This window comes from Triturus cristatus, chromosome 11 (assembly GCF_964204655.1).
Source record: "Triturus cristatus chromosome 11, aTriCri1.1, whole genome shotgun sequence".
Lineage (NCBI taxonomy): Eukaryota > Metazoa > Chordata > Amphibia > Caudata > Salamandridae > Triturus > Triturus cristatus.
Genome location: NC_140594.1, coordinates 419,362,280 through 419,373,464, shown reverse-complemented (window position 1 = coordinate 419,373,464; position 11,185 = coordinate 419,362,280). Strand labels below are relative to the sequence as shown.

General features: G+C 45.2%; 1 long non-coding RNA gene across 1 annotated transcript in view; it reads right to left on the bottom strand.

Moving 5' to 3' along the window:
- Window positions 1-288: 288 nt before the first annotated feature.
- Window positions 289-11,185, bottom strand: part of LOC146784356 (uncharacterized) — a 153,358-nt gene continuing 142,461 nt past the window's right edge. Inside the window, exon 3 of the long non-coding RNA XR_014970920.1 lies at window positions 289-413. This is a non-coding gene — a long non-coding RNA (uncharacterized LOC146784356). The remainder of the gene's footprint in view (window positions 414-11,185) is intronic.

The following is an 11,185-nucleotide window of genomic DNA, read 5'->3' as shown; positions in this document are numbered from 1 at the left end:
TTCCGTGAGACGGTAACACGATCGTTATAAAGTGAGAGAGTGCATTTCAGCCTCAAAGGCAGCAATTTCCTCAAAGGGAACATTGCTAGCACCAGGATCTAAAGCAGGCTTTAGTAGCGTTGGAGCCAGACAGTCTTATTATCAAGACCAAATCAATGTGATCCATATTAGTTCCATCTTGACAGAAATATTATTCAGGCACAGGCTACCACTGTAAGGTAGGGAGGACTTTCTGAAGCGGTCAACGTCTTTGTAATGCCTGAAGTAATGAGTGTGAGTTTTACTTACCATATAAATTGGTAAAATGATGCCGTATGCCGAAGAATGCCTTTTTTTTTTTTTTTTCCTTCAGTCGCGGCAATTCAGAGAAACTCTGTCGTGAAACACTGCCACTGCTGGTCATTCAGTATAACCTGCAGATGGAAAAGTCCACTGTTAGCACATTTACTATAAGTAATACAAAAAATCGTGATTTTTATAAAGGGTAAACTGATCAATACTAGCACATTTACTACAAGTAATACAAAAAACCGTGATTTTTATAAAGGGTAAACTGATCAATACTAGCACATTTACTATAAGTAATACAAAAAATCGTGATTCTTATAAAGGGTAAACAGATCAATAGTAGCACATTTACTATAAGTAATACAAAAAATCGTGATTTTTATAAAGGGTAAACTGATCAATACTAGCACATTTACTATAAGTAATACAAAAATTCGTGATTCTTATAAAGGGTAAACAGATCAATAGTAGCACATTTACTACAAGTAATACCAAAAAAATAGTGATTTTTATAAAGGGTAAACAGATCAATACTATTGAGTCTGTTTTATTGTGAAAATCAAGAGCTCACTAGAAACTCAAATCATAATTTGTGTTTTTAACTTCCCATACTTCTCTGCATCCCTTGCCTCATTTGCTAACACTCTCTAAACAATTGTAGCACTTACATTAGGGCATAGATAAATAGATTTTGCCAGCCAAGTGGCAGCGTACCCTTCTCACTTCCATTGTTTTAGGATATGGTACACCAGTGGCAATTATGCCAGCTGAGAAGTGTACAGATGAAGGGTTATGCTACACTTAATGGGAATAATAAAGACTATGAATACCATAATTACCATCTTCATTTTAGACAATTCCTACCAGTTCAGCAATGGTGAAGTTGAGACTTCTGCTCAAACTTACATTCATACAAATTTAAAAGTCTGAAAAAATATCCAATTTCTGTCATCTTACCATCTTGGTTTTCAGATGGGCATCCCGTTTACCCTGCTACTCCTTTCATTAACAAGATAAATGTATCCTACTGCTTGTTAGGAAACAGAGTGGCCCTCAGGTCAGAAAACATCTTGCCTTAGCCTTATGATGTCAGCTTGCTAGGCAACAGAGTGGCCTTCATGTCAGACAACATCTAGCTTTAGCTTTATGATGTCAGTGCAGCACTGAACCAATTATCCTTGTGGAAGCTGACCACACAGGAGGATGAGATATCAGAGGTTATGGAGGAGGTTACTATCTGTATTCATGACTACAAGGCAAGTAGGAGGGGGCATGGTAAAGGACTCTGAACCACTCAAAGCACTGGGGCCGTTTTGAAAGTGGGATAGCGATACAAAAACAGAGATTATCCTTAACAATCAATCACTTGAATATCAGAGTCCAACATACAGAGCGCAGAAGAAGAGGTTAAATGAGCTTCCTTCCGTGAGACAGTAACACTATTGTTCTAAAGTGAGAGAGTGCATTTCAGCCTTAAAGGCAGCAATTTCCTCAAATGGAACATTGCTAGCACCAGGATATAAAGCAGGCTTTAGTAGCGTTGGAGCCAGACAGTCTTTTATTATCAAGACCAAATCAATGTGATCCATATTAGTTCCATCTTGACAGAAATATTATTCTGGCACAGGCTACCACTGTAAGGTAGGGAGGACTTTCTGAAGCTGTCAACGTCTTTGTAATGCCTGAAGGAATGAGTGAGTTTTACTTACCATATAAATTGGTAAAATGATGCCGTATGCCAGAAGACTGCCTTTTTCTCTTCAGTCTCGGCAATTCAGAGAAACTCTGTTGTGAAACATTGCCACTGCTGGTCATTCAGTATAACCTGCAGATGGAAAAGTCCACTGTTCGCACATTTACTATTATCAATACAAAAAAAATCTTTATTTTTAAAAAGGGTAAACATCAATACAATGGAGTCCGTTTGATTGTGAGAATCAACAGCTCATTAGAAAATCAAATCTTCTATTCGCGTTTTTAACCTCCCATACTTCTCTGCATCCCTTGCCTCATTTGCTAACTCTCTCTAAACAACTGTTGCAAATACACTAGGACATAGATAAATAGATAGTTTTGATAGCCAAGTGGCAGCGTACCCTTCTCACTTCCTTTGTTTTAGGATATGGTACACCAGTAGCAAAATAAGCCAGCTGATGAGTTGAGAGAGGAAGGGTTAGCCTAACCCCACAGAACCCTCCTGAGAGAACTTCAGAGCCTCATATTTTCGTAGCCGTTGTGTAAGAGTACAACCAAAAGCTGCAGAGGGCTGAGCTTTCCCAGGGGAGAAGGGTGGGCGCATGGGAATCTATTAAGGTTACCAATACTGGAGAACCAAAGTTACAGGTAAGTAACTTGTTTTCTTACTCCAGTATTGGAACTTTAATAGATTCCCATAGCGTGTATCAGAGTAGCTAGCAGTCAGAAACACATTTTGCTCCCTTAGGGACCTCTCATTCTCCATTTCTTTTTTTCATGAAACAGCAATGCAATCACATAAAGAACACATAGCAAAATGTGCAAAAAACAGTAAGAAAGGAAGGAGGGAAGAAAGGAAAGCTCACCACTCAATGGAAGAGGTTCCTCAGGACTGCCTGGCCTACAGCGGTGTCTTCTTGTGCAAAGTTCTCCAGGCAGTAATGTCTTGTGAAGGTGTGCGTGCTGCTCCAAGTTGCAGCCCTGCTGATGTCTTTAATCTGGACCCCCGCAAAGAGCCGTAGAGGAAGCCATGGACCTTGTCGAGTGGGCTCTAATTCTGCCCTCTAGAGGCTTGTCTGCTGCAAAATGGCATAACTGTATAGCACTGGAGATCCATCGAGCAATACCCTGCTTGGACAGGGGTAAGCCTTTGCGGGGAGCACTGAATGCAATGAACAATTGGGAAGATTTCTGAAATTCTTTAGTACGGTCCAGATAAAATTTCAAGCACTGCTGCACGTCCAGCAATTGAAGTGCCCTTTCTGCCAGTGTAGATGGCTGAGGAAAGAAAGCCTTGAAAATTACCGGCTCATTTAAATGAAAATCCGAGGGCACCTTTGGTATGAACTTTGGATTAGTCCTTAGAATTACTGTATTCCTTTTGAATTGGAGGAAAGGTTTCTGGATTGCGAGAGCTTGTAATTCTCCAATACCCCTTGCCGAAGTGGGAGCAAGAAGGAGTGCTAATTTCCATGAGAGGAATTTCAAATCTGCTCGATGAACCGGTTCAAAGGGAGGTTTCATCAGCTGGGTGAGAACCAACTTTAAATGCCATGTGGGAGGCGGAGGCCTCACTGGAGGAAAGACTCGAAATAGGCCTTTGAGAAATTGTTTGACAATTCTAAAGGACCAAAGAGAAGGCCCAGATGCAGGGAGTCTGTAGTGAGAAACTGCAGCAAAGTGAACCTTTATGGACTCATGAGCCAGACCTGGCTTAGCCAAGGACAGGAAATAAGGAAGAACTTGATGAGGCTGAGACAAGAAAGGGTCCACACCTTGCTGTTGGCACCAGATGCAAAATAGTTTCCATTTTAGACGTTAAGTCTGGTTAGTGGAAGGAGCTCTAACCTGAGAGAGAACAGCTCTTATCTCGTCCGAAAGATGAAGATCTAGGAATTCTCGCTGCTCAGGAGCCATGTGGAGAGGTGTAAGGAACGAGGATCTGGATGCCAGATCTGACCCTGGGACATCGTGAGAAGATCCGGGATCGTCCGTAGAGGACGTGGAGGACCAGAGAAAGGAGGTGATGCTCCGTGAACCAAAACTTCCTCTGCCAAGCTGGGGCTATTAGGATCATCTTGCATGGCTCAGTTTTGATCTTCCTGAGTATCCTCGGTATTAACGGAATGGGGGGAAAGGCGTACACAAATGCTCTTGACCAAGCTATCGACAGCGCATTCCCCAGCGATCCGCGATGGTGTACTTTGTGTAAAACTGGCATTTTCTGTTCACCGGGGTAGCAAAGAGATCTATTGAGGGTTTGCCCCACTGGTGAAAAATGTCGTCCAAGATCATCTGGTTTAGCTCCCACTCGTGGCTGACTGACGAAAGCCTGCTGAGCCTGTCCGCCTTTTCGTTTAACACACCTGGTAGGTGTTCTGCCGTGAGCGATATTCCGTTTGGATCGCCCACTCCCAAATATTTTGGGCCTCCTGCAACAACGGAAGAGATCTGGTACCCCTTCCTTGTTGATGTAGTGCATGGCTGTGGTGTTGTCCACCGAACCCCGCAAACATGGAAGAAATGCATAGAGCCAGACGAATCGCTCTGAGCTCCAGGAGGTTGATGTGAAGAAGGCAGTGCTGGGGCAACCAATGCTCGCTTACATGTAAGTCTTGAAGCACCGCAGCCCAGCCTTCCAGCGAGGCATCTGTTGTGACAACTTGAGGAGCCGGATTGCTTACGAAGGATAGACCTTGGGATAAATTCTCCTCCTGTGTCCACCACAAGGCTGCTTCCTTCATTGCCACAGTAATCACCACCTTGTCGTCAAAAGAGCCATGAACTTGTTGCCATTGTATGTCTAGTTGCTCCTGAAGCGATCGCATCCGCAATCTGCAGTGGGGTATCAGAGGGATGCATGAAGAGATCACTCCTAGAAGGAATTTATATCGGCGTACTGAAAGACACTTTCTTTTTCTCAACAAATGAGCCAAGGACCTTAGTTTTTCTTGCCTTTCGAAGGATGGAGAAGCCTTGTTTAGAAACGTGTCCAAGTTAAGCCCTAGGAACCATGCTCTCTTGGACGGACAGAGACAACTTCTCCCTGTTGAGGGTCAGACCCAGATTGCTGAACAGAGTCGTACATGCCTCGACTGTCTCCTCCGCAGTCCGCCGGGACGGAGCCTTCAGCAACCAGTCGTCCAGGTAGGGGAAGATTTGAAAATGCTGTTTCCTGAGAAAAGCTGCCACCGGTGCCAGCACCTTGGTAAAGATCCTCGGGGCAGAGCAAAGTCCAAAGGGTAAAACTTTGATTTGGAAGTGGCTCTTGGCTACTGTGAATCGTAGAAACCTCCTGTCGGCTGGATGAACGGGTATGTGAATATAGGCATCCTCGAGATCGAGAGTGGCCATGAAGTCTCCCAGGTTGAGGAGATGCAAGATATCCTGGAGAGAGACCATCCGAAAGGATTGACTGATGATAGGTGTTTAGCTCCCGGAGATCTAAAATGGGGCACCATTTCTCCAGTGTCTGCTTGACCAGGAAAAACCTGGAGTAGAAACCGTCCTCCCTCTGAGACAGGGGAACCGGCTGCACTGCTCCCTTGAGGAGCATCTGATGAACTTCGAGCCGTAAGAGATGCAGATGTTTTGAAGGCATAGCGACAGGGGGCTTGGAAGGTGGCATATGAAGAAACTCCAGCGTATGGCCATCTCGAATGATGTTGAGCACCCAATGGTCCGATGTTATCAGTTTCCAGTTGTGGAGGTATTGAAACAACCTGCCTCCCACAGGTGTTAACGGGGAGGTGGGTACAGTAGGCAGAGCCAGAACGCCGCTATTGTCTCTTGGAGGTGTCACGTCCCTGGCGATTCGGTTTTCCTCTAGTGTTGTATCTAGAGAAAGACGAGGTCTGGCCTTGTCGTTGCTGGTACGTTGGGCAATACGACTGAGATATCGAACCATAAGAAGAGTACCGTTGTTGGTACGAGCCTCTGTAGGATGTGGTACTCTTCCCCCCGGCCCCACGGAAAGGAACCTTCCGATATTGAAGATTGCCTAGAGATCTTGCCATCTCCGTATCTTTTTCAATGTCCTGGAGGGCATCGTCGATATGGTTCCCAAATAATGCCTCACCATCAAACGGGAGGTCCAGGATTTTGTTCTGAACCCCCTGTCGGAACCATGTCACCCAGAGCCAGCCCTGGCGAGGAAGAACAGCTGCGCCTGCCATTGAATGGAAAGAGGTTGTGGCGATATCCATGGCGCAGTCGATCACCACCGCCGATGACGCCTCTCCCTCCTGTAGAATCTTCATGGCCTCCCCCTTGGACTCCTGTGGGAGCTGGTCCAAATATGGCGAGAGGTTGCACCACATTTGGCGATCGTATCTACCAAGGATCGCAAAAACATTCGCTGCCCGTACCAAAAGACTCGCCATAGAGGAAAACCTTTTCCCCGCATTATCAAGGTGCCTGCCTTCTTTATCGGGAGGAGTCGTCAGTGGTGCAGGATTGCGTGACTTTCTTTGCGCCGCCTGGGATATTACCAAATCCGGCTTCGGTTGACCTATCAAGGACGGTGGACTATCCTCAGGCGCCTTGTACTTCTCTAGGCGTGGCAAAACTGGAACAGTAGCCGGGTTTTTCATTGCCTTCAAACCCTCGTCCCAGACATGGCCGACAATGGGAATGTAACGGACCACTTTTCTGTAGGGCTCCTTAAAATCATAAAGGAAGCATTCCGTTTGAATTGAAGGCATAGGCAGTTTGAATCTACTGGAGGCTCGTTCCATCAGTTTGTGAAATACCCCAATGTCTGCCGGGGGAGAATCCACTGGATCCGAAGTAGGTGAAGCTGGATCCGGGATCACATAATCCTCCCACTCAACACAGGTTAGACCTGTTGCCATCGTCTTGATCCTCATCCGAGGAATCATCATGAACATCCTGGACCACTGGAGGTAAACCTGGGCTGGATACCGGTGGCTGTGAAACCATTTGAGATGGTTCTCCCGGAGAAACCACTGCAGAAGCAGATGGTATAGGCACAGTACGTACTGCAGAGAAAGTCGAAGATGGAGGAGGAGGAGCTTGAGAAAACCTCTTCCTATAATCCTGCAACATGCCCTGGAGCTCTGCCAGGAAGGAAGAAGGGACTGCACCATCTCCTGGCCTGCGCGGTCCTGACGACAATAGGATTGTTGGTATGAGTACCCATGAGTGTATTCGCCCTCAGAATCAGTGTCCTGATATTTTACCAACAATTGTGAGGGACTATGGGCATAGCCACAACAATCCTGATCATCCCCGTTAGAGTCCTCTTCTTCCTCGAGCAACAGTGCGGGAGGCAAGGGGGTAACCCTCCTTTGTGATGTCATATCAGGGGTTATTCTCTTTAAGGATATTGTAATCCTCTCCATCGACGAAGATGTAATTGACTGTACCGTTGGCGATGGGGTTGAAAGAGAAACCATAGTCTATGAGCAGGCCCGGACTGGCGATGCCGGGCACCGGGCAATCCCCCGGTAGGCTGCCAGGGGTGGGGGCCGGTTTTTTGGCCGGGGGCCGGTTTTGTTGCTGGGATGGGAGGGGGGCCTATTTTTGTGCACTCAGTACTGTTCAGTAGTCACTTTACTCACTACTGTACTCTGCTGCATCTCACTCTCTCCTCGGCTCGCTCCGTGGGGAAAAAAGCACAATTTAATCAATCTCTGCAGTGCTGGATAAATAATGCATTGAGCAGCAGTGCCATGATTTTCGGAGGTGGGTCGGGTCTCGCGTGCGCGCGCGATGCGCAGAGGACTCCACCGCCGCGTCTACGCGACCTGCTCTTAGGTTTCAGTTCACCCACCTTAGGGGGGTGGGGTGGGGCGGGCGCCGTGGCTGTTGGTGGTGACACATGCGCATTGGGGCTCGCACAATTAAAAGTGCGCGTGACCCCCTGATTCCAGAACCCAGAGACTGAGACCGTGACAACGAGAGGACCTCTCTCGCAGTTGCCACCCCTTAATTTAATTATTAATTATTTCTAGTTATATCTCCCCCTGGCCCTGCCTGTGCCTGTGTCCCAGTACCGCCTGCCGCCAGGTGAGTGGTGTTTGCATTTTTGCAAATTGCATTTGTAATCAGATAATGCACAGCAGAAGGTGTGCAGTAGGAGCGTGGGGTCAATGAGTAGGACCGAAGTATATGTAGGCAGGGAGCTGAATAAACATCGGCCATAAAACTGCTTGTTTCGCGCTGACCTGTTTAATAAGATTTTGTGTGTTTTCAACTAGATCAATATTCTTAGAAGCAGTTCCGTGTTACAGTTTGGAGAGGCATTATTCTAGCGCAGCACTTTTAAAGTCAGTACTAGTTTGTTACACTAGGCATTCTTGCCTTTTTTTGTTGTACAAGAATGCAGTTGTGTTGATGACATTACCTCTTTTGGTACAGTATTACCTGTGGGCGTTACTTCGGCTGAAGTTCACTGTTTCAAGTTGAGCCAATTTTTGAAATGACAAAACGTTTTCAAACATGTTTACGCGGGAGACATACATATTTAGGGACTGCAAAAGAACAGTTCATCCTACTTAATTGATCTAAAAAATTATTGAAAAATATTAAATGATATGACCCGTGATACAGTTTGTAAATTTTAACGCTTCACTACATGTTTCCAAGAAATTACAAATATGGCCCAACTAAGAGACACAGAGTTCCATTTAATGTACCATTCAGTCCGATTACAGTAATGCCTCATTGTCTCCATTTCAAATGATCCATGGAACGTGGTGATTCGACTGTTGTGTGAGTACAAATAATTGATTTTCAATGGCACCTGCTTTGCTGTAGTGAACGAATGCTCTCGTTAAGCAAAATTATAGCATTGCAGCCTCACAAGCAACTTACTCAATACTAGGTAACCGCTGGAGGGGCAGAGCTGAAGACCAGAGTGCCACCACAGTGGGACAGGAAGCGTGCATATATGTTTGTAGTATTAGCTCCATAATCCATTGTCATTGATGGGGGGGCAGGCAGGCAGCTTATTGGAGAGATAATTTCACATCGTGTCTGCGCGTTTTTATTGTTTGCCATTGCCTTTGTAACATGACATTTCATCAGGAATGCTGTTTATGTGCGGCCGGAGTGAACAACATAGCGCTAAAACGAGGTGGCTTTTTCTGCACAGCCCGGATAGTGCACCCATTGTTCACTCACGAGTTGACTAGTGCCCCATACAACGTGGTGATTTTATGGAGTGATGCAATGCAAGGCAATTTTTTTTAATGAGATTCCATTACGGGGTACATTATACTAAAGTTCCACTTTGGAAGTAGATGTCTGCATCCCATACAGCACCAAGTTTCCTTACTCTAAGTCTCTGATAAAGATGTGAGAGAAAGTTTGGTCTGTGAGATGTATTATGTTAATTTAAAAGGGGTGTCGAGGAACTTCATATGCATGTAGGCTGGAGTTGGGGGATATCATCTCTCAGGTGTTGGCTGCAGTCCGAGATGAATGATTTGAAACACTTGGTGGAAGGGTCTGAGATAAAAAGCTACTGATTGCAATCAGTAGATGAGAATGTTGTGGTCACAGTGTTGAAGGTGACGGAGACGTGGGGGCAGGAGGAGGGCTCAGGTCTGCTTCTTCCAGTAGGTTGTCCCATACTTAGATCAATGTAGTATTCTTTGTCTAAAGTGGAAGCCAGATCGGCTTGTGTTTAGGATTTGTGGTCTTGAAGATGTGCAAGAATTATTTTTTTCCTGGAGTTTGGCATTCTAAGAGAGTCCTGCAATGTGGCAATCATTATTAGAGTAAGTTCGGATTGATCAGCGATACTTTAAGGCTGTGGGACTTTAATGTCAATAGTAACTTCACTAATACTTGTCAGGATTCAATAGTTTTAAGCCTCTGCTACAGGCTCTTTTGGAGTCGAATTGTCTCCAAACATTCTAGAGACAGGGTAGAGTTTGGGTCAACGTCTTTCTTGTGACTGGAAGTTTTTGTTTTCGAGCTCACTTCTTTCCTCTTGTTTCAGTAGTTTTTGTCTGGTCTTCTGTTTGTCCTACCTGCAAGCATTCAGTCTCACAGCGTTCTGTTTGGTTGATGTGTTGTTCCACTGCTGACATCAGACCTTTTATTGCAGTGCACATGAGGGTCTATTTTGATTCTCTCTCTCCTCTCCTCTCCCCTCTCTCCCCTCTCTCTCCCCTCTCTTCTTCTTAGCCCCAGTGCCTGCACTTTTCTTTTAACATGCCCTCTCCTTTTTCACTATGCTTCCTCTTTACCTGCCCCGCCCCACCAAGTTTTCTGTTGCCCAGCACACTATTGGTGGCTGGCCATCGTAAAAAAAAAATGTTTTACCATTTTAAGATGGCCTCCCGCAGAAGCATTCACATCCGGCATCTTTAAATGGGTTTGTTTCAGGTGTACAAATCCAGTGCAAAGATGGCCACTGTGGATGTGCATGCATCCACGGTAGCATTCTTCAAGCAGAATTTGTAAAAAAAAAAAAATTCAAAAGTGTTTAAAGATGGCAAACCACGGTTGCAAGCACAACCAAGAAGGCCACCTTTGAAGGTATGAAGTAGTTTGTAATAAGATATTCCCATTCACCTGCCACTCGCATTCTGAATTTCTGTAATCTATTCTGAAGCAAAACCCACAGACACACATCCCGGTTTGATTGATAGCAGCTGGTGTTAATCCTGACAACAGAAATGCTCTCTAGAAGCTCTTGAATTCCCCTTGGAGCCAGGTGTGTGCTATAGCAAAGTCATAAAATAAATATCAATAAATAGTCAGAAGCAACTTGATGCTTTAAAAGTTAATACAATCTAATATGTAATGAAAAATGTGTTGAAAAATGCTTTGTTTTGGCCTTTCTGTCTCCCAAATTTTCTCGGGGGGGGGGGGGGGACAAGTTCAACCCCCCACTACTCCAGTAGTGGTTGCTCACTGCGCTTGCTCACTACACACCATGTGGGGGGCTGGTCTCACTTATACTTTGTTCTCTCTGATTCACTACTTGTGTCTATTTTTGGTGCTCTCTGAAAGAATGTCTATGGTTACATATGACTGGGTGGGTAACCTGGTGCTCTTTAAGTTCATCATCTACTAGTTACTGTGCTTTGAAAGTTGATAAAATTGAATATGTAATGAAAAATGTGCTGTAAAATTCACCATTTTGGTCTGTTGTTTTCGGAAATTCTTAGTAGCGGTCGGGCAAGCTTGCTGCGCTCGCTCGCTACGTGCCGGACGGGGGCTGGTC